The sequence below is a fragment of the Coregonus lavaretus genome, assembly GCF_964263955.1.
Source record: "Coregonus lavaretus genome assembly, chromosome: 20".
Classification (NCBI taxonomy): Eukaryota; Metazoa; Chordata; class Actinopteri; order Salmoniformes; family Salmonidae; genus Coregonus; species Coregonus lavaretus.
In genome coordinates this window covers 3,521,239-3,545,067 of record NC_140007.1, presented here as the reverse complement: position 1 = coordinate 3,545,067, position 23,829 = coordinate 3,521,239, and the positions used below count along the sequence as shown (strand labels likewise).

The 23,829-nt window shown below is 44.1% G+C and overlaps 1 pseudogene across 1 annotated transcript in view; it reads left to right on the top strand.

Annotated features, from left to right (window-relative positions):
* Positions 1-5,223: 5,223 nt before the first annotated feature.
* LOC311147578 (sodium/hydrogen exchanger 8-like) overlaps positions 5,224-23,829 on the top strand; it is a 51,802-nt pseudogene continuing 33,196 nt past the window's right edge. The window contains exons 1-2 of the transcript in view: positions 5,224-5,243; positions 5,578-5,724. The product of the transcript in view is annotated as a sodium/hydrogen exchanger 8-like (transcript). The remainder of the gene's footprint in view (positions 5,244-5,577; positions 5,725-23,829) is intronic.

Here is a 23,829-nt window from a genome sequence, read left to right as displayed (position 1 = left end):
TCCTCCCAAGACCACCATTTGCCCACCTGGGACATCGCCATCTTCACCTCCTGGGCACGCTGCTTGGTCCTCTTATGGTGGGATCTTCTGTCACGATCGTTACCGGATGACACGGACCAAGGCGCAGCGTGATAAGCGTACATTTTATTTCAGTACACAACACGAACAAAACAACAAACCAAACGATACGTGAAGTCCTAGTTTAACACCCAAACAAACCTTACGGAACAAGATCCCTCAATTAACTGGTGCAAAACAGGCTACCTAAGTATGGTCCCCAATCAGAGACAACGAGCTACAGCTGTCTCTGATTGGGAACCACCCTGGCCAACATAGATCTACACGATCTAGAAAACACAACATAGAAAACTAAACAATGAAAATCCACACCCTGGCTCAACATTTAAAAGTCCCCAGAGCCAGGGCGTGACAAGTGCACATAAATATGTATGTAATTCAACTCTATTTAAAAAAAAGGACATTCTAGAGTCCTATTTTGACAGTAAAATATGGCAACTATTGTCTAATTGTCAACCCAAAATTAAATCACTGGATTAGGTTGCACATGGATTCCTGCTTGGACATGTTAAATGAAACAACGTACTTATTGAATATCCCAGCAGTCTATTTATTACACTTATTAATAAAGCACTGTGAATGACTTTATAAGATGATTACTCATAATTTGGGTCAGACCAAATCATGGGCTGGTGCAACCAACTGTAAAAGTTAGTGGTACCAGTGACACCAGGGGAAATGTTAGTCTGGAGCCCTGTTGGCAGCACGCGTAGTAATGTGGGCTGGTTTGTATAAAATGCCAGGGCCTAATTCTTGTTTTGTTTTTTGCCCTAACACTGCACAGCTGATTCAAATTATCAAAGTGTGATGATTAGTTGAATCAGCTGTGTAGTGTTAGGGCAAAAAAACAAAACATGCACCCCTTAGGGTCCTAAGGACCGAGTTTGGGAAACCCTGAAACTGGTTGAATGCAGCACCTGTATACAGTGGGGGAAAAAAGTATTTAGTCAGCCACCAATTGTGCAAGTTCTCCCACTTAAAACGATGAGAGAGGCCTGTAATTTTCATCATAGGTACACGTCAACTATGACAGACAAATTGAGGGAAAAAAATCCAGAAAATCACATTGTAGGATTTTTAATGAATTTATTTGCAAATTATGGTGGAAAATAAGTATTTGGTCACCTACAAACAAGCAAGATTTCTGGCTCTCACAGACCTGTAACTTCTTCTTTAAGAGGCTCCTCTGTCCTCCACTCGTTACCTGTATTAATGGCACCTGTTTGAACTTGTTATCAGTATAAAAGACACCTGTCCACAACCTCAAACAGTCACACTCCAAACTCCACTATGGCCAAGACCAAAGAGCTGTCAAAGGACACCAGAAACAAAATTGTAGACCTGCACCAGGCTGGGAAGACTGAATCTGCAATAGGTAAGCAGCTTGGTTTGAAGAAATCAACTGTGGGAGCAATTATTAGGAAATGGAAGACATACAAGACCACTGACAATCTCCCTCGATCTGGGGCTCCACGCAAGATCTCACCCCATGGGGTCAAAATGATCACAAGAACGGTGAGCAAAAATCCCAGAACCACACGGGGGGACATAGTGAATGACCTGCAGAGAGCTGGGACCAAAGTAACAAAGCCTACCATCAGTAACACACTACGCCGCCAGGGACTCAAAAGAGTGTCCCCCTGCTTAAGCCAGTACATGTCCAGGCCCGTCTGAAGTTTGCTAGAGTGCATTTGGATGATCCAGAAGAGGATTGGGAGAATGTCATATGGTCAGATGAAACCAAAATAGAACTTTTTGGTAAAAACTCAACTCGTCGTGTTTGGAGGACAAAGAATGCTGAGTTGCATCCAAAGAACACCATACCTACTGTGAAGCATGGGGGTGGAAACATCATGCTTTGGGGCTGTTTTTCTGCAAAGGGACCAGGACGACTGATCCGTGTAAAGGAAAGAATTAATGGGGCCATGTATCGTGTGAGATTTTGAGTGAAAACCTCCTTCCATCAGCAAGGGCATTGAAGATGAAACGTGGCTGGGTCTTTCAGCATGACAATGATCCCAAACACACCGCCCGGGCAACGAAGGAGTGGCTTCGTAAGAAGCATTTCAAGGTCCTGGAGTGGCCTAGCCAGTCTCCAGATCTCAACCCCATAGAAAATCTTTGGAGGGAGTTGAAAGTCCATGTTGCCCAGCGACAGCCCCAAAACATCACTGCTCTAGAGGAGATCTGCAAGGAGGAATGGGCCAAAATACCAGCAACAGTGTGTGAAAACCTTGTGAAGACTTACAGAAAACGTTTGACCTGTGTCATTGCCAACAAAGGGTATATAACAAAGTATTGAGAAACTTTTGTTATTGACCAAATACTTATTTTCCACCATAATTAGCAAATAAATTCATTAAAAATCCTACAATGTGATTTTCTGGATTTTTTAAAATATATATATATATATAGTACAGTATGATTGTTGATATTACAATTGTTGGTGAGTTTATATGTTCTATCCATTAATCAGCACAACAAATGATCTAGTCAATTGAAATGCATTGCTGGTGGCACGTAACTACTACAACTTCCTGCTTGTAGTCCAATTAGGAAGCAGAGTTGTGATGTGGATAACAAGGTATAAAATAGAAATGGATTTACAAGTATTTTCTGTTAAAACACATTGCCTCACTGTTTTAAAATAATTGTTTGCAGAATGAAACGCATCAGGTATCATCTTGCAATTTTACTTTTGTTGCCATGGCCAAATTCGTGCGCGACAGAACTAATTGAGAGACAAGAATCGTTGTTGGATTTGCAAGAGAGAGATTATGTATTGGAACAGGAGCATACGATTATTCCCGATGACGAGCAACAATCACCGATCAGGCAATCGACCAGGTGTGAGAATTATAGCTATCGCTATAGCTACCTTTGCTTTTTAATGCGCTGCAGCAGGTGAAACAGCCATAGTCATTCGTGGATGACATTGACAACGTTTACATGCCCACCAATATCCCGTTTGTATTCGAGATACTCAAGTATTCTGTTTTTGAGTTGACGCATATAAACATCATATCCCGTTTACAATAACCCAAAAAAGCTTGTATCCCGGTTATAAGAAACCGGGGAAAGATGCCTCGGTATGCAGATACTGTGGCATGTAAACATATCCCCTTTACTGTTGTTTTTGCGGTCTGGGTAGCTTCAGTTTCCCATATCATTGGTGTTTGATTTAATCTGATTGTCAAACAAATCACTTCAAAGTGTAGGCTACCTGCATAGTTCGATCCAACATAATAATATAGCCTAAACCTACTATAAATTACTACTGGATACTTTCATCCCTGATTTAGACACATTTCTGCTTATAATTTCCGACATTTGGTATGCAATTTGTTTGGCAGCTATATGCAGCGTCTCTTTCTGTCGTAATTTGTTGCCCCAGAATAATATTTTAACGTCGACAGAATGAATTTATTAGTAATCTAGTTAACACCGGTAAAGTTGTCTGTTTTGTTTAGGGAGCGGGGAGAGAATGCAATAACTCCAAATCAGTGGGAAAATGATGGTCCTGTGCAAAATGTCGAAAAGTCATCAGTTCAGTCCTAAGGAAATTAAAAGCTGATAAAACAATGAAACACTTTTCCGAAAAGACTTCAGTTCCTCTTGGGTGCATATTATGTGGTTGAAATACTGTCTGCTTGCATAAGTGTCAAAGATAACACATTACACGACCATTTGCATTTTCTCAAGAGATGCTGAAAGAAAGTAATCATATTTCTCCACTCCTGTTCCCGAGACAAAATGTACATTTGTTGTGTAATTTCACTGCAAGAAATGCATATTTCTGCAGGAGTTAATATTATATTGCACTACATGTGAGAGGTTATAGGCCTACAGTCAGTGTCCATATTTCAGTTACTATTCCATTTAATCCATAGACTTAAACAAGGAATATTCTGTTTATTCATGGTTACACAGATACTCATGGGCAGGATATCAAAGGTGCATGTAAACAGCTTATCCCGAATTAGACCTTAAGCGGAATATGAACTACTATCCGGTATATTGTGTGCATGTAAACGTAGTCACTGATGGATCAAGCTAGGAGTTGGTAGGTAATCCATTGCATGCTGTTGGTAGTTGACCTAAAATGTAGTCTTGCACACTTCCTCAGTTCCTTCTCAAGCCATGTTACCTATAATGTAATGTCGATAATGATACTCCTTTCCATTGAGACATAGCATTACCCATGGTACACTGACAGTACACACTGACAAATTACTCTCAAATGACACCATATTCCCCACATAAGCTAGGGCACAGTGCAGTGTGCACTACGCCTGACCAGAGCCAGGTGCACTTTTGACCATAGTGTGTAGCGTACTTGCATCTGCCTCTGTTCAGAAGTAGGCTAGTGCACTATGGGCCCACTATAGACTATGGGATAGCCATAGGATGTAATTAGATATTTACCCACGTCTCAACATGACACCAAAAAAAGTATAACTTCTGTCTCCCTGTTTCAGCAGGTTAAACAACACAGATAACTCCAGCAATGACACCCTCCACTCCACCGTGGGTGTCAAAGAAACCCATAAACCCATCCTCCAGGTGCTGGGGTTAAGCCCAGGAGGAGGAATGAATAGTCCAGCGGGATGACCATATTCTTCAGCCTACTGGTCATTGGTCAGTAGTGTCTGTCTTCTTCGTCTATGTTTTTGTGACTGTCTGCCTCCCTCTTTCTTCCTTTCATGGGGACCAAAGCTCCGATGGGTTGTTCCATGTCATTTCAGCAATCCATGACACCCACCATCTCAGATTGTTTTGAAATCATTTCTGTAGTTAGAAACCGATAAGATGAGCGTTCCAGAAGCATTATTTTGTTGAAATATATTTTGAGCTAATTGTTTGGACCCAAATTGGCTTAATATAATAGTCAATCATTATAGTACCTAACATCCGATTTGGACCAAACTTTTTTCCATAAAGAAGTGGTCAGAAACCATCCACAGACACCCCACGGCAATCCCACCCCAACAACCAGTAAATAGTATCAGTTTTCTATTTTTGACAATTAGTATGGAGCTAATGTATTCTCAGTGAATTTGCACCTGACTCTTCATTGCCGAGAGACAGAGAGTAGCTAACGATGTCGATGCATGAATTGTGTAAACAATTGCCATTATTTTCAACATGTCAGCTGAAGAGGTAAGGTATACAGGCTATGCATAGTATTTTCAATTCACGAACTAATGTATTTTTATAACTTCACCATTTGTTAGGCGAGCTAGCTAGCTAATAGCAAAAGCCATGTATTTAGAAACACAAAATCATATTAGGTGAATCGAAAAGGAAATGGAAGGGAAAATAGATAGTAGCTAATGCAAATATTCTACTGATAAAGCTACAGGATTAGCAGTACCCATTCATAACTTCTGTAATGACTTTTTATTACTTACCATTTACACATGAAATCTAAAAAACATATGTATATTAGTAGCTTCACATATTGACAATAAACTTATACAATGTGTTGCTTGTCATCAGGGTAACAGAGGACGAGGACGGGCTGTGCAAGGTGCTCCTCGGGGAGCAGGCTCAAGCTGCCCAGGGGCAAAGTCGAGCAGCGAGGGCTGGAGTAGGTGTTCTAGGGCCGAGGACCGAGAATGCGGGAGCAGATGATAACAGTACGAGGTGCATTTGCACTCAGCATGACAAAATGTAAATGGATATTTCATAGGCCTAATTTATTTTCAAATGGTTAACTTGTAAACATAACTCTCTTTCCCACTGTAATGCAGTGATATTCGATAGCATGAATAAACAATTTTCTATATAATTCCAGTTGCCTATTGTAGTATCTGAACGTGGTCCTCTGTAGCTCAACTGGTAGAGCACGGCGCTTGTAACGCCAAGGTTGTGGGTTCGATCCCCGGGACCACCCATACACAAAACATTTATGCACGCATGACTGTAAGTCGCTTTGGATAAAAGCGTCTGCTAAATGGCATATTATAATTATTATAATTATAATTTATTATAACAGTTTATAATTTTGGCTGACATGTGCAAATGGTGTGTTAGATGAACTTTACTCTGCTTTGCTGAAACATCTGGAAAGCATTACTATAGGGGCCCCCTGAAACAGAGGACACTTGGATATGTGGAAGCCAGGGATTGGTCTATCCAAAACCCCCATCTTATGTTACATAGGATATATACCAGGTTTTGAACAAAGGACGGAGAGCATAATCATATTTGAGATTGGGTTAGTTGTTCTCCAGAAATCTGTAAATTGACGGTGAAATCTTTTGACATAATAAACCTTTATAATCAAAGTACAGTGTCAGCGGATTCCTTGTCAACACAGCATATCAGCATCGTTGTCTCGACACCACAGAAATTGGCAACGAGGATTTTGGGACGAGTTGCGTCTGTTCGGCGTTGCATCATGGGCCCCGAGCTGTCTCCCGCTACAGAGGCCGGCAGATAAGGTGAGCTTTCTCACAACTTTGGGCGCTGGTCAGTTCGTGTGACTGTGTGTGCGTTGGGGGATGCACCGTTAAGAACTTGTGTGTGCGCCTTGCTGTTATTTGCTGTGGGATGAGAATCCGTTCAAAATGTCTAAATTTGTTTGCGTTGGAAACAACGCAAAGAGGGGGGAGTGTGAATATAATACAAGATCTAAGGAAAAAAGGAATTGATAACACTGGGCCCAGGGATATTTGGCTTGAATAAAATTAAAGGGAAAAGGAATAAAATAACGTAATAGAATGGAAAAGGAACTAAGGAAAAATGTATACTGTTAGGTCGTCGCTGATCTACGGAAGCCCTCAAACGAGGCGATCATTAAGATGGGCCACAAATCCTGAAGAGTCACTAGGTGGAGTTTCAGGTCAGTTCAAGGGACTGGAGATTGTAGAATATACATTCAATTGTATGTTACCTCTCGGTATATAATTGACGAGGTATATGTCCGAAGTAGCCTCTCATTGAATATCTGCAACTCAAGGTAGCAGAAATGTAGGAAGGAATATAAAGGAAATAGGAACGACGGAAGCATGCTTTTAAGGACCGTATGAATGGATGCATTCTTGTTGATTATGTGTGTGTGAGAGAAAGAGAGTGGGTGTGTGCACAAAATAAAGAGGTCTCTGTTGGGTTTCAGCTGTGTGTCGACTCATGCTATGATAAGATTATGTTAGAGATATGTACATATATATGTTTTGGTTGAGAACAGGGGTTTTAGTTTTTGTAAGGAAATATGTTAATTACGGTTAAAACCATATGAGTCTCCATTTGAGAGAACGTTTTCAAAATTGTTAAAATCTATGAGCCCCCGGGAGGACGTTATGATTGTATAGAGAGGATTCGTTTTCAACATTGTTAAAATCTATGAGCCCCCGGGAGGACATTATGATTGTATGGAGAGGATTCGTTTTCAACATTGTTAAAATCTATGAGCCCCCGGGAGGACGTTATGATTGTATAGAGAGGAATTGTAATGGATAAGAAAATAACTATAAATCTGCAGATTAGAGTAGAATAAGTGAAAATAGTAAAGTTAAGAAACTTCGAAGTAGGATTTGTGTTCTATGTTTTGTGTTGGTTTGTGCGTTTTGTTCAGTGTTACTGTTTGTCTGTGTTGGAAAGAACGGAGGGACAGCTGGTCTGTCTGCTGTTTGACTTAGAGAAAAGTTACTTGCGGGAGAGCTCCTTTCACCCTGAAACCGAACTAATAAATGAACTGCGCATGTGTGGAGTTCTAAGGATTTTGTTGTTGCACAGAGCGAATATGCCACTCCCCTGCCTGCACTGAGCTGCTGTGAAATGCAGACTTATAGCTGAAAAAAGAAAGGGGGAGATTTGAATACACACGAATAAAGTATTTTGTTTGTTAAGCGGCTGTTGCTTAATTATGAAACTATTTGATTGAGATCCATTGAATTTATAAATTAGAGTTATGTTGACGGATTAAAAGTAAAGAAATAAAGAAATAAAGAAAATAAAATATTATTGCGCTATTTATAATATTCCTGAGTTAAGCTGTTTACTTATTTCTTAGCGCGAATGTGAACCTAGGTATGTCTAAAAGGGTATTGTATGGTTGAAATAACCCAGTGAGTGGATAAAAGACTAAATTCTTGTCTGTTTCTTTTGTTCTCCTGTGATGTGAGAAACGAGAAGGAGGAGACAGAGAGAGAGGAGGTGCTGACCAGTGCGTCACGCGACAGCGTGTGCTGCCCCGGATCCAGTCCAAATTAAGGCCAGTACTGTTCTATCCACAAACTTACTTTCCCTTACAGGATATAATAGATACATTGTGTATGCATAGAATATTTCATGTTGTGACCATTTGACAGGGACATGGCAACAGACTGATCAATTGATGTAATTGAGAATTGAACATTAGGGTTTTTTGTGCATGAGTTGTTTTGATTAGAGTTGTGTTGGAAATCCAGCACTGAGATTATTCTGTAAAATTAAAGTGATTGGGTGCTTATTAAGCAATTGGTTTGTGGGTGCTGTAGTGTTGCTGGATTACAGGTCTTTCTTTTTTGATTGCTCTGAAGTTGACTAGTTTCCTTTACTTTTCTTTATCAGATGTGGCAAGATTGCCACTAATCAATACCTTGGTAGAAAAAAATAAAAAAAATAAAAAAATAAAATAGGAGGGAATGATAAGCTATATAGCTTAAAGTATTTTTTGGTTTACAAATTAATTAGTTTAAAATAATAATAATAATAAAATAATTCACAATAAAGGAATATAAAAGAGTTGTTACAATGCGGAAAAAGGACAACAAAACTATGAAAGTAATTACTCCTGTTGATGTAGTACAAAATAGTAATCCTCTAGTTAATGATATTGCAAGGTTATCTGGAAAATTGAATAAACCTTGGCCTGACATTGAACAACCATGGCCAGTGGAAGGGACTCTTAACCCAGAAGTAATTAAAATAATGCAAGTGCTTGTGTCCACATATAAGGCAGATCAAAAGAAGGGGAAAAAAGGGGAACAACGTAAAGTAAAGAGACAAAGAGAGCTGGGTGTTCTTAAGTTGTTTGAAAATGAGGGACAAAAACTGATAAAAGATACAAAAGATAAAAGAGACAGAGGTATAGAGAAAATGGCAAAAGAGGCGAAGGTAACAGAAAAACTAATGGCAGAAGTCAATACACCTTTCTCACATACGGATTCAGCAAAAAGGCCCCCACCTTACGAGGAAAAAGTAGAGTTTAAGGACGTCTATCCTCAGCTTCCAATGATCATTCAGGAGGGGGATTATTGCATCAGAGATGAAGATGAACAAATAATAGAGAGAGGACAAGCAGAAACAACCATAAAGATGAATCCGAACTCCAAAAGTAAGAAGGAAACGACATGTCTGGAAACTAAGGGTAGAGTGAGGTTCAGGAGGATGGAATTTGAAGATGATGATGATGGAGGAGATTTGAGTGATTCAGAAGAGATCATGGGTGGATATGACCCTGTGATCAGACAGAGGTTGGCCAGAGCGGAAAGAAGGGGTGATGGAAGTTGGAAGAAGAAGGATACAAGAGATCCGAGCTCTGATGAAAGTCAAGATGAAGACAGCGATGAAGATTTGGAGATTAAAGGTGCTTCATGTTCAAGAGGATTGTATTCTACAATGACTAGCACAGAAGAAATAGAAAGAGATATGGATCGATGCATATCATGCTTGGATAAGGCAAATAATTTAGAAGAAGAAGGAGAATTGGAAGAACAACTCAAGATGTTGAAGATACAGAAGGAAAAACTGCTGAAAAAAGAATCTAAAAAATTGGAGAGGAAATATATATTGCGGCCAAGAAAAGGGAGCACGAGTAAGAAGATGATGCCAGTGATAATTCGAGGACAGAACCTGGAGTATAAGCCTTTGCAGAATACCGATATGTCAGATATACTTGAGAAGCTGCCTACTCTTCAAGATGGAGCATATCCTTGCATTTCTAAGTTGGAAGAAATTACGGTGGGAACACAGTCTGCCATAGGAGACATTAAGAGACTTTTGGCTAATCTCCTTGGGATTCCAGGTATGGAAGACATTTTTCAGAGAGCTGGACTTAATCGATATGTGGGGACTGCGGTGAATGATCCTGAGTTGTTAGCTGCAAGTAGAAATCGGCTGTGGAGAGCACTGAAAGATATGTTTCCAACAAATGTGCATCCTGACAACATTCTGATTGACCCACTAGGACAACAAGAAAATCCGAGAGCCTATGTGTCAAGAGTTCATCAAGTGTGGAGAAATATTACCGGAAATAATCCAGATGTGAGTCAAATAGAGCAGTCAATTTTGCAAGCTAAACTGCAGATGGGGCTGCCCTCACCAGTAAGGAGCAAATTGGCAGAGGTGGTTGGACTTGGAAGCATGACAAAAGGTGTCTATACAGATCATATAGCCCATCAAGTGGATCTGTACCGGAAAAAGGAACACAACCAGAAAGAACAGGACCAAGAAACTCTCAGAAAACTCAATCAAATACAACTGGTGGAGAATAAGAAGAAGGATAAGAAACAGGCTTTGGTTATGCAGAATCAGTGTTCACCAAATCAACAATCACTGCCACAGCTTCAACCGAACCAGGTCCAACCGCAATTGTACCAGCCACCACTAGTGGGACCAGTTGTTTCATATCCACAGCCAGTTTCTGGACAGACACAGAAATGGAGAGGAAGAGGGCGAGAAGGCTTAGGAAGAGGAAGAGGAGGAAGATTTAAGCCATACTTCCAGCAATCTTCAGAAGTGTGTTATAATTGTGGACAGGTTGGTCACTTTGCCCGTGAGTGTAACGGGCCAGGAGGAAACACCAGAGGGAATTTCAGAGGAAGATACAGGGGCCAGTCAAGATCATTTGGAGGACCGGTGAACCCTTATAGGGGCCCGGAGAAAGGATTCTAGAGGTGCCCAGAAGATCCGAAAGGGGGTTGTCAGCTGGTAGCATCAGGAACGGAAAAAGATCCAACAATTGAGGTGAAAGTAAACAATCAACCATTGGAAGTGAAGGCAGATAGCTGAGCTGCTTTCACCTGTGTTCGGCCTGAAGATGCTACACATCTCCCCATGTCCAATCAACTAATTCGGACAATCGGATTTGAGGGAGTGAAACAGCTGATTCCTCTTACGGAACCAATTGAGCTCTGCTATAAAAATCAGAAAATTACAATACCCATACTGGTATCGGAACATACACCTATTGCATTGTTGGGAAGAGATGCATTGTGTAAATTGAATAGTACAATAAAATGTACGCCAGACGGCTGTCTCGTAGAAGTGCCAAAAGAAAAGGTTTACCAATTGTTGATGACGACAGAGATGGACTCTTCTTCAGTATTTTGGATTGGAAATCTCAGTGCAGATTTTTTGAAGCAGGCTAAGATATGGGAGAAATTCATTGTGGCAAACATGCCAGGTGCGAGGCTTCCGGAATATCCATTTCATTGTACGCTGAAGTATTTCAAGAATGCTGCCCAATCGAACTCAGAGGAATGGTTGAGTCATCAACCAAAGAAAGTTAAACTCAGCTCATGTTGCATAATTTTAGGACCACAAGGAGCAGCTATGAAGATAAACACAAACGATTATCTGGATAAAGAATTTGAGATTGAGAAGAGTGTGTCACATGTGACCTTGTTGGTTTCTGAAGACTATGAGCAGAAGCATATAGGAGAAATGATGACAGAAGCAGAGAAAGCTGTTTTCGTACCAATGAAAGAGAATTTGGCGATTTGGAGGAGTGAAGATCAGCGATTTCTCAAAATCATGATTTCGGCTCAAGGACAAGGACAGCCACAAGCTGTATGGATGACACATGAATCTATTTGCAGTGCGAAGATGGATTCAGACTCTATGAAAGAGGAGATGTTGCAACAAGTTCCAGAAGGTTTGTGGTCTCAACACAGTGCCGATATTGGAGTTGTGAAATCAGCCCAACCGGTGAAAGTTGAACTTCGACCAGGAGCCAGACCTCCTTGGAAGAATCAGTATCCATTGAAAGATGAAGCAATCCAAGGGATCGAACCACAAATTGAAGGATTTTCGAAAGCAGGTGTTTTGAGGACAACAAAAAATCCTCAGAGTAACACGCCTTTGTTGCCTGTGAAGAAACCCGATTAAACTTATCGTGTGGTTCATGATTTGAGAGCGGTGAATGAGGTAGTGACTGATTTTCCAGCAGAAGTGCCAGACCCGCATACCTTGTTAGCCCAAATTCCTCCTGATGTGACACATTTCACGGTATTAGACTTATGTGGTGCATTTTTTAGTGTTCCACTTAGTGTAGAAAGTCAGGGTTTATTTGGGTTCACATATAAGGGACAGTTCTATGAGTACAGTCGATTACCACAGGGGTTCAAGCTTTGCCCTCACATTTTCAATAAAGTACTGAAGGAAGATTTGGTAGGGATTGATCAGATATTGCAAAGCACTGTCATTCAGTACGTGGATGATATAATTATCTGCTCACAGAATGAGGAAACATGTCATAAAGACTCAATTAAATTGCTACAGGTATTAGCAGAAAAGGGGCATAAGGTTTCACAGAAAAAGTTGCAATATTGCCAGGAGAAGGTTGTTTATTTGGGTCAGAAAATAACGCATGGACACAGAAGCATTTCGGACAGTCAATTGGAAGCTATTCGAAAGGCTCCGAAGCCTAGAACTGTCAGAGAGATGATGACATTTCTTGGTATTGCTGGTTATTCTTCAGCTTGGGTTGAGAGCTATGCTAGTTTGACGGGACCTTTGAGAGCTATGGTTAAAGATACTGGGAGTGGTCAACTCCATAGCAATCTTTCCTGGCCACAGGAAGGCCTTGTGGCATTTGAAATGATCAAACAGAGGCTACAGGAGGCACCTGCACTCACACTACCAGACTACTCTAAGAATTTATTGTTATATGTGTCTACTTCTACTGGAGGTAAATATGCATGTGCAGTTCTTTGTCAGCCGACAGGTACAGGGACGAATCCTCACCCTATTTCCTACTACTCTACTGCCTATTCAGAAGTAGAACTAGGGCTACCACTGTGCTACAGAGCAATGGTGGGAGTATATTCAATGTATGACAAAGCATCATCTGTTACGATGGGTTACCCAGTAACAATTCTTACCCATCATAGTCTCAGAAATCTTCTGAACTATGGAAAATATACATTGACTATGCCTAGGCTCAGAGACTATCATAGGCTCTTAGAGCAGGAAGATGTCACCCTAGTGAGGTGTGATACGGTGAATCCAGCCGAGAACTTGCCAACTTCAGAGGATGGTGAGCCACATGATTGTGTTCAAGAAGCAGAGAAATACTTGAGGCTTAGATCAGATTTGCAAGCCTTTCCATTACGTGAGGCAGACCTGGAGTATTGGACTGATGGGTCTTGTTATCGTGTGGGAGATAAATTGTGTGCTGGCTATGCAATAGTTAAAGCCCAAGGAACTGGATTTGTTGTTGAAAAGGCTTAAGTAATACCACAGCCTGTGTCCGCACAACTTGCTGAACTTGTGGGGCTAACAGAAGCGTGTTTGTTAGCAGAAGGAAAGCGAGTGACGATATATACTGATTCTGCATATGCACATAGTGTATGTCATTTGTTTGGAGCAGTGTGGAAAGGTCGAGGGTTTAAGAAAACGGATGGTTCTCCGATACAACATCATGCGCAAATAATGAAATTGTTGTATGCCATGATGAAGCCTAAAGAGATAGCGATAGCTAAGTGTGCAGCTCATAAAACAGATGTGTCAAAAGTCACACAAGGGAACAAAGCTGCTGATGAAGCTGCAAAAGCCGTCACAGGAGCAGACAAATTGGGCAAGATTTTTCTGGTCACTCATGGAGTGGACTTGGAAGACAAAATTACGCTTAAGAATGTGATTTTGATGCAGGAAGCTGTTTCTACGATTGACAAACAGTTATGGCTAGACAGAGGTGCCGTCAAAAAAGATATATGCTGGTGGTTGTGGATAGATTTTCACGATGGATGCAGGCCTGTCCAACCAAGCTGAAAGACGCTCAATGGGTTGCTGTCACGGTTTCGGCCGAGGCTGCTCCTCCTCCTTGCTCGGGCAGGCTTCGGCGGTCGTCGTCCCCGGAGTACTAGCTGCCACCGTTGTATGTTATCGATGTTTGTTTGGTTTTGTCTTCTTTGTACACCTGTTTCCTTTTAGTGTTAATTATGTCTCCTATAAGTTTCTCGTATTGTTAGTCGTGTGTTGTGTGTAATTGTTCCGCCTGTCAGTAGGTGCCGTGTTTATTTTGCTCCTATGTTTGGAGAGTAGACGCACTGATTGCGTATCAGTTGTATTTTGGTGCTTTGCACACTGTTGCGTAATCGCTCGCCTCCGGTCTCATAGAGGCCCGTTAGTTTGTATTGTTGTCGTTGACTAAAGTCTGTTGGACGAAGCTTCTGTGTCCTGCGCCTGATTCCTACACCACATCCACATTCAGCCCGTGACAGAATTACACACCAACTAATGGAGTCAGCAGGAGCAGCAGCAGCGCCCGAGTCGTTGGAGGAGCTCGTCCGCGGGCAGGACGATAGGATCCTACAACTCGGGACCGCCCTGCAGGACGTGATTAACACTCTGCACCGATGGGAGACCAGAGGGGTACCCACACCTCCACCTACCTTACCACCACCATCGGTCAGTCCTCCCATCCAAGCTCCGGAATCCAGTGGGATTCGGCTCTCGCTCCCGAGGGCGTATGATGGCACCGCTGCCGGGTGTCAGGGGTTCCTCCTGCAGGTGGAACTCTGCCTGGCCACCGTACACCCGGCGCCCTCGGGACACGAGAGTGTTTCCGCCCTCATCTCCTGTCTCACCGGCAAGGCGTTGGAGTGGGCCAACGCCGAATGGAGGGGGATAGACGCCGCCACCATTACCTACGCGGAGTTCTCCCGCCGCTTCAGGGTCGTGTTCGACCATCCACCTGAGGGGAAAGCGGCGGGGGAGTGTCTATTCTACCTCCGACAGGGGAAGAGGAGCGCACAGGAGTTCGCCCTGGAACTCCGGACTCTAGCGGCGGATGCAGGGTGGAATGAGCGGGCCCTCATCGACCACTATCGATGCAGTCTGCGGGAGGACGTCCGCCGAGAGCTGGCCTGCAGGGACACCAACCTCTCGTTCGACCAGTTGGTGGACATGTCCATCCGTCTCGACACCCTGCTGGCCACCCGCGGACGTCCCGAGTGGGGGCCGTCCATTCCACCCTCCAGCACCTCCGAGCCAAGCCCTATGGAGCTCGGGGGTGCTGGCGCTAGAGAGAGGAGGAGAAGGAGCCCGAGGGGGCCGTCCCCTGCACCAACTGTGGCCGTGGAGGGCACACTGCGGCTAGGTGCTGGGGAGGGTCTCCAGGGGGACGGGACAACAGGCCACGCACTGGGGAGTCCTTCCAGGTGAGTAGGCGCCCCACTTACCCAGAGCTCTCTGTTGTGCACTTATGTATACCTGTAAGATTTCCACAGGTTGCACCTCATTCCCAGCATAAGGCGCTAGTAGATTCAGGCTCAGCTGGGAATTTTGTTGATCGGAATTTTTGTGTAGAGTTAGGGATTCCCCTCCTGCCTGTCGATGCTCCCTTCCCTGTCTATGCACTAGATAGCCGCCCGTTGGGATCGGGGTTGATTAGGGAGGTCACAGCGCCGCTTAGGATGAGTACGCAGGGGGGTCATGAGGAAACTATTCAGTTATACCTGATCGACTCTCCTGCGTATCCAGTGGTGCTGGGGCTTCCCTGGTTGATTACCCATAATCCCTCCATTTCGTGGCAACAGAGGGCTCTTAAGGAGTGGTCTGCCCAGTGTGTGGGGCGATGTCTAGGTGTTTCCGTGGGGGCGACCTCGGTGGAGAGTCCGAACCAAGTACCCGCAATGCACATTCCCCCTGAGTATGAGGAAGTAGCACTTGTGTTTAGCAAGACGAGGGCGACGCGGTTGCCTCCTCATAGACAGGGGGATTGTGCGATAGACCTCCAGGCAGGAGCAGCGCTTCCGCGGAGCCATGTGTATCCTCTGTCTCAAGAGGAGAAGGGGGCTATGGAGACATACATAGCCGAGTCTCTGAGACAAGGATACATACGGCCCTCCACTTCCCCTGCGTCCTCGAGCTTCTTTTTTGTGAAGAAAAAGGATGGAGGATTGTTCCCGTGTATTGATTACCGTAGTCTCAATCAGATCACTGTGAAATACAGTTATCCACTCCCTCTGATTGCGACTATGACGGAATCATTACACGGAGCGCGTTTCTTCACAAAACTGGATCTCAGGAGCGCCTACAACTTGGTGCGCATTAGGGAGGGCGATGAATGGAAGACAGCATTCAGTACCACCTCGGGTCATTACAAGTATCTCGTCATGCCATACGGGTTGATGAATGCTCCTTCAGTCTTCCAATCCTTTGTGGATGAGATCTTCCGGGACATGCAGGGGCAAGGTGTGGTCGTGTACATTGACAACATTCTTGTGTACTCTTCTACCCGAGCCGAGCATGTAGCTCTGGTGCGCCGAGTGTTGAGGAGGCTGTTGGAGCACGACTTGTATGTCAAGGCAGAGAAATGTCTGTCTATCTCCTTTTTGGGTTATCAGTTGTCCGCGTCAGGGGTGAAGATGGAGGTTGACCGGGTGTCAGCCGTGCGTAATTGGTAAACCCCAACCACGGTTAAAGAGGTGCAGCAGTTCTTGGGTTTTGCAAATTACTACCGGAGGTTTATCCGGGGTTTTGGACAGGTGGCAGCTCCCATAACGTCTCTTCTGAAGGGGGGTCCGGTGCGTTTGCAGTGGTCAGCTGAGGCGGACAGGGCTTTTGGGAGACTGAAGGACCTGTTTACTTCGGCTCCGGTGCTGGCGCATCCGGATCCCGCTTTACCTTTTCAGGTAGAGGTGGACGCGTCAGAGGCCGGTATTGGGGCCGTACTATCGCAACGGTCCGGCACGCCACCTAAACTCCGCCCCTGTGCTTTTTACTCCAAGAAGCTCAGCCCAGCGGAGCGAAAATATGACGTAGGGGACAGGGAGATGTTAGCCGTGGTACAGGCCCTAAAGGTGTGGAGGCATTGGCTTGAGGGGGCTCAACACCCTTTTCTCATTTTGACTGACCACCGTAACCTGGAGTACATCCGGGCAGCTAGGAGATTGAACCCTCGTCAGGCTCGGTGGAACATGTTTCTAGCCCGGTTCGTATTTAAAATCACGTACATCCCTGGGTCCCAGAACGGTAAGGCAGACGCCCTGTCCCGGCGGTATGACACAGAGGAGAGGTCCGTTGAGCCCACTCCCATACTGCCGGAGTCTTGTCTGGTGGCACCGGTAGTGTGGGAGTTTGATGCGGAAATCGAGCGGGCGTTGCGTACCGACCCTAGTCCTCCACAGTGTCCTGTGGGTCGGACGTACGTTCCGCTCGAGGTTCGGGATCGACTGATTTATTGGGCTCACACGTCACCCTCCTCTGGACATCCAGGTATTGGCCGGACAGTGCACTGCCTTAGCGCTAGGTACTGGTGGCCAACGTTAGCCAGGGATGTGAGGGTTTATGTCTCCTCCTGCTCGGTGTGCGCCCAGTGTAAGGCGCCTAGACACCTGCACAGGGGGAAGTTACAACCCCTGCCCGTTCCACAACGACCCTGGTCTCACCTCTCGGTGGATTTCGTTAAAGACCTTCCCCCCTCTCAGGGGAATACCACTATACTGGTCGTTGTGGATCGGTTCTCTAAGGCCTGTCGTCTCCTCCCAATGCCGGGTCTCCCTACTGCCCTACAGACCTGCCCGTTCCACAACGACCCTGGTCTCACCTCTCGGTGGATTTCGTTAAAGACCTTCCCCCCTCTCAGGGGAATACCACTATACTGGTCGTTGTGGATCGGTTCTCTAAGGCCTGTCGTCTCCTCCCAATGCCGGGTCTCCCTACTGCCCTACAGACCGCTGAGGCACTATTCACCCACGTCTTTCGGCACTACGGGGTACCCGAGGATATAGTGTCTTATCGAGGTCCCCAGTTCACCTCCAGAGTCTGGAGACCGTTCATTGAGCGCTTGGGGGTCTCGGTGAGCCTTACCTCGGGGTACCACCCGGAGAGCAATGGGCAGGTAGAACGAGTGAACCAGGATGTGGGTAGGTTTCTGAGATCGTATTGCCAGGAGTGGGCGAGGTATATCCCCTGGGCAGAGATGGCACATAATTCTCTCCGCCACTCCTCCACCAACCTAACCCCTTTCCAATGTGTGTTAGCGTACCAGCCGGTTCTGGCACCATGGCATCAGAGCCAGATCGAGGCCCCTGCAGTGGATGAGTGGGTGCGGCGCTCGGAGGAGACGTGGAACGCTGCACACGTCCATCTGCAGCGGGCCATCTGTCGACAAAAGGCGAGCGCCGATCTCCACCGCAGTGAGGGTCCGGTGTACGCACCTGGAGATCGAGTCTGGCTCTCGACCAGAAACCTACCCCTCCGCCTGCCCTGCCGGAAGCTGGGTCGGCGATTTGTGGGGCCTTTTAAAGTCCTGAGGAGACTGAACGAGGTGTGTTACAGGTTACAACTGCCTATTAATTATCACGTTAACCCCTCGTTCCATGTGTCTCTTCTCAGGCCGGTGGTAGCTGGTCAACTCCAGGACTGTGAGATAGGAGAGACTCCTCCGCCCCCACTGGACATCGAGGGGGCTCCGGCGTACACAGTTCGGTCCATCTTGGATTCGAGACGTCGGATGGGGGGTCTCCAATATCTCGTGGAGTGGGAGGGGTACGGCCCGGAGGAACGGTGCTGGGTGCCGAGGAGGGACATCTTAGACCCATCTCTCCTGACTGAGTTCCACCGTGGTCATCCCACGCGCCCTGCTCCGCGTCCTCCTGGTCGTCCCCGAGCGTCAAGAGGGGGGTACTGTCACGGTTTCGGCCGAGGCTGCTCCTCCTCCTTGCTTGGGCAGGCTTCGGCGGTCGTCGTACCCGGAGTACTAGCTGCCACCGTTGTATGTTATCGATGTTTGTTTGGTTTTGTCTTCTTTGTACACCTGTTTCCTTTTAGTGTTAATTATGTCTCCTATAAGTTTCTCGTTTTGTTAGTCGTGAGTTGTGTGTAATTGTTCCGCCTGTCAGTAGGTGCAGTGTTTATTTTGCTCCTATGTTTGGAGAGTAGACGCACTGTTTGCGTATCAGTTGTATTTTGGTGTTTTGCGCACTGTTGCGTAATCGCTCGCCTCCGGGCTCATAGAGGCCCGTTAGTTTGTATTGTTGTCGTTGACTAAAGTCTGTTGGACGAAGCTTCTGTGTCCTGCGCCTGATTCCTACACCACATCCACATTCAGCCCGTGACAGTTGCCAAGTTCTTGTGTAAAGAAGTCATAAGCAGGTGGGGACTTCCTGATCGAATATCCTCAGATAATGGGAAAGAATTTGTGGATAAATCAGTGAAATTGATGTTGCAAAAATTGGGAATCAAGCTACGTCTTGGAGCAGTTTATCACCCACAAAGTCAAGGGATTTGTGAAAAAATGAACGGTGTTTTGAAAAAACGCATTGTCAAAATTTGCCAGCATACGGGTCTAAACTGGATAGCGGCGCTTCCTTTAGCATTAATGGTGTGTCGCTCAAGTGAGTTGCGTGATCTACGTATGGCACCCCATGAACTGGTCACAGGAAGAAGGATGCCTACGCCTTGTTTGCGAACAAGTGGAAAGGGTCCAAGTTTGGCTCTTTTGGAAGATGAAATGAGAGCGTACGTTACATATATGGCCAATTTTCATAAAAAGTTGTCCACATATGTTTCTGACAGGCAGAGAAAAGAAGAGGTGCAGGAGAAGCTCGATGAGCAAAAAAGGAGTACAGTGCAACCTGGGGACAAGGTGTTCGTGAAGGTATTTAGAAGGAAGTGGTATAACGAACGTCGTGAGGGACCATTTGAAGTTGTTCGTAGTACTGGAACGGCTGTCCAGGTTAAAGGGTCTCCAACGTGGTATCATTTGTCACATTGTGTTAAAGCGCCTAGAGAAGAGGTGCCACGCGCAGAGAGACAGGATGTTGAAGGCTCAAGTGAGCAGGATGAAGATAGGGAAGAACAGGCAGAAGGAGAGATGCATGACAATATCCAGAGTCAAAACCCAGAAGGAGAGATTGTCCATGCTGTGGACAACGTTGATGATGATGTGTACACTTCTGATGATGCCAGAGATGACTCTGCAATGGATGGACAGGAAAGGAGATTTGGGGACATTGATTTTCAATGCGTCCCAGAAACAACAGGGTATATTTCAGTGGAATGTGAAACCGCAGAGATCACCAAGGGAAACTCTGTTACAAGAGAAGCTGGTGATTCGGTTAGACAAAGTAGCCCCAGACCAGTTAGGAAAAAAGTCAGACCAAAACGTTTTGAAAACTAGGGTTGAAGTAACTCTAGGAATGTCAGCTCAGCTCCCATGTCAGTGTATGAGAGAGAACAGTGGTGAAGGGAAATTTAGAGTTCAGTGGGAAGATAGCTATGGCAGGAGTTTAGATCTGTTAGGAGCAGTTGCATTGAGAAAGTATGCATTGCTGAATGATAAAAGAAGACTGAAGATTGAGGGTGATTGCAGTCTCTATGTGTACAATTCCCAGCAGGAGGATCAAGGTGATTATAAATGTACTTTTTATAATCCACAGTTTGAAAGTGAGGGATTAGAGTCGGGACTGAGAGTTAATGTAGTGACACTAGTGGTGATAGATGGAAATACAAGTAAAGAGCTCCAAGCTGTAGGGAAAATAGATGAATCAACAACAATGACATCAACACTTCAGCCTAATACAACAACAATGAGAAGCAATTCAATTATTTTAACGTTGACAGTTATTAAAGCTATAAATGTATCACATTTGATTACAATGGCGCCTCAGAAAATCGCTCCAACACCGATTTTAGAAAAGACTGTGATTAGGGTTAGGATGGGTGGTACAGCTCATCTTCCTTGTAGATGTGAGAGACGGAGTGGGGGTGGTGACATTCCTCCCACGTGGAGAGATAATTATGGAGAAGAAGTGTTGTTATCAGGACCAGAAGTAGAAGCTGTGCCCCCTAGTCAAAGGAAATATATTTTGTACAACGATATGTAGTGGAAGAGGGTTATGAGTGATTGCTCACTTCTTTTGCGTAATACTACATGGGGAGATCAGGGAGAATATACTTGTACTTATTTAGAGCCAGCGTTCAAATTTAAGAATTACTGGTTAGAAGGCTATGTAACTCGTAAGGTGATGCTTATGATGAAAGATTTAAAGTCTGTTGAAATTTCCACAGTCACCAAAGGAGTTCAGGAGCAGTATATTACAGTAGTCACTCCAAGAGTAAATAATACACAGAGGATATCTGCCACTTTGCCCTTGGAAATAATTAAGAGTGTTAATACATCAACTAAAGCCACTATTTTAACAATAACTCTGAAAGAGATGAATGTTACGACGGCGATAACAAATTTTGGATATGTGACACAGACACCAACAACAACTTTTCTGAAATTAAAGGATGTATTAAATGTGACTCGGAAGTCTATGATACAGATGGAGATTGGTGTAAATGGTAGTAAGGACAGTGTTGAAATAGGAGAGCAGATGGTAGCAGAGAATGATGAAGATTCATCGGAAATAGTGCAGAATACTATCCCGGAGGTACAGGATGAGTTCTTTAATTTTGATGGAACACCAGAAGATATAGCTGATCAATACCGCTCGTTAGGGAAGAGAGAAACTAAATGGAAGGCATATGGATTTGATTCTTCTCATTCTGTAAGATCAGTGAGGAATCTGGAGGGTCCATGTCTGTTGAGAATTCCAGCACCAGGCATATGGGGTTCAATTTTAGAGACGGCGGCTCAACCTCTATCAACTGCGTGTCAATCTTATGCTTTATCATGGCTGTTGTATCAGCAACAATCATTAACAGATATAATGATGTCGTTGTCGAAGCACTTGTTTAGGCCTAGGTTTAATTGTTCTTGGTTAAATGAATGACCCTATGTGAATTTGTTAGATCGGAAGGAAAATAAGTTAACAGCGATTCCTGAAGCACTGGAGGTAAAACCCGTGAGGGCTAAAAGCTGTTTTTGTTCAAATAAAACATATGATGGACCGGGTATGTTTATGGGAATATCAGATTGTGATGATTATATGATGACTTTGGGTAAGCATGAACGTAAGGTTAGTGATGACACATATAAAGTAACTTTTTCTGTTCCATTTAGTAAGAAGAGCAGGACTTTGATGGTAAAAGATCAGCTTTTGCCTGGCAATGTGACTATAGGGAATTTTCGAGATATTTGGTGGGTTTGTGGTGATAAAGCCTATATATTCTTACCCTATGGATGGACTGGATGTTGTTACATGTCGACGTTGAAGATTCCATATGAGGTTTATACCTTTCAAAAGGGGGAAGCACCGGACACAGCTCAATCTGATTCTAGGTCTGGAAATAGGGTGAAAAGGGAAATGGCGCAATTTTCATAATCTGGAATCCTACCATTGGAGGATAAGTCTAGGAGAGAAGTGGGGACTTGGACTTTTTCCATGGTATGGTGTAACATTTTTGGCAGATCACATTGATAATATTACCTATACTTTGCAGGGTTTTGCAAACGAAACGATACGAGGGTTTAACCTTCTGTCAATTACTCAAAGAAGTCACAGACTGATGCTGTTGAAACATGATATGGCTCTTGACTATATTTTAGCCAAACAGGGTGGCTTATGTGTGGCTATGAACTTGACGGGGGATGATTGTTATACTTTGATCCCCGATAGTTCCGATAATATCACAAGTGTTATAGATGCATTGAAGAGTATAAGGGATGCGTTTGGTCGATCTGAAGGAGGTGGATGGTCAGCGAAGGCTTGGTTGCAAGATCAGTTAGGCCCAGTGGGAGCAGTGATAGTTCAGATTTTAGTAGCAGCTCTTGTAGCACTGTGTGTGATGTTTTGCTTTTGTACTTTGTTATTGACTTTTGCGAAGGCTATGATATTGAGATGGGTTGTTGAGTTGTGATGTCTGGAGAAAACACTCAGATGCCGTTGTTAACTGTTACTGATCTAGATGGAGATGAACAAGTGGGACTGGATGGAGTATTGATGGATAGATATCCATTTTGAATATCTCATTGTTCGATCATTTTTCACATTTCTTTGTGATATTTAGTATTTTCTTATGAATCAATGGGGGGAAATGGAATGTGATTCATTTTATATATCATTTTATAGATCATTTTTATATTATTTTTGATATTGATGTTTTAATTTGCATGTGTTGCTTTGCAAAAGATACTGGTTGGTGTTTTCTTTTCATCCAGAAGCATAGGGGAATGTGTAGAGTTGGATTCAAATACTCAAACATGGACAATATGAATGGACTGGAGGAAGTTGAACAAGGAAGGTGTGGAAATGTTCAGATTCCATCATCGACGTTGCATTGAAAGTCGACACTGCTGAGGAGATGCAGTGTAGTGGACTACATTCCAGTGTCTGCAATGATTTATATACATATTTGCATGTGTAATACATAATTTGTGTCATATTCTTTCTGTATAAATTTTTTGAAGAATGATGTTTTCTGTGGTTGGGTACATGTGGGGACCTCAGATGTTTTTTTTTTTTTGTGGATGCTTAGGGATATTGGGTCTAGGCAGGGACAGAGAGAATCCACAGGAGGGTCCGATGGGTCGACCAGCCTGAATGTGGAGATTTTTGATTGTATTTTGTTTCTGAAGTTTTCGTATGTATTCAATTGCATCATAGCTTAAAATGCATTGATAAAAATGTATAAATTAATCTGGAG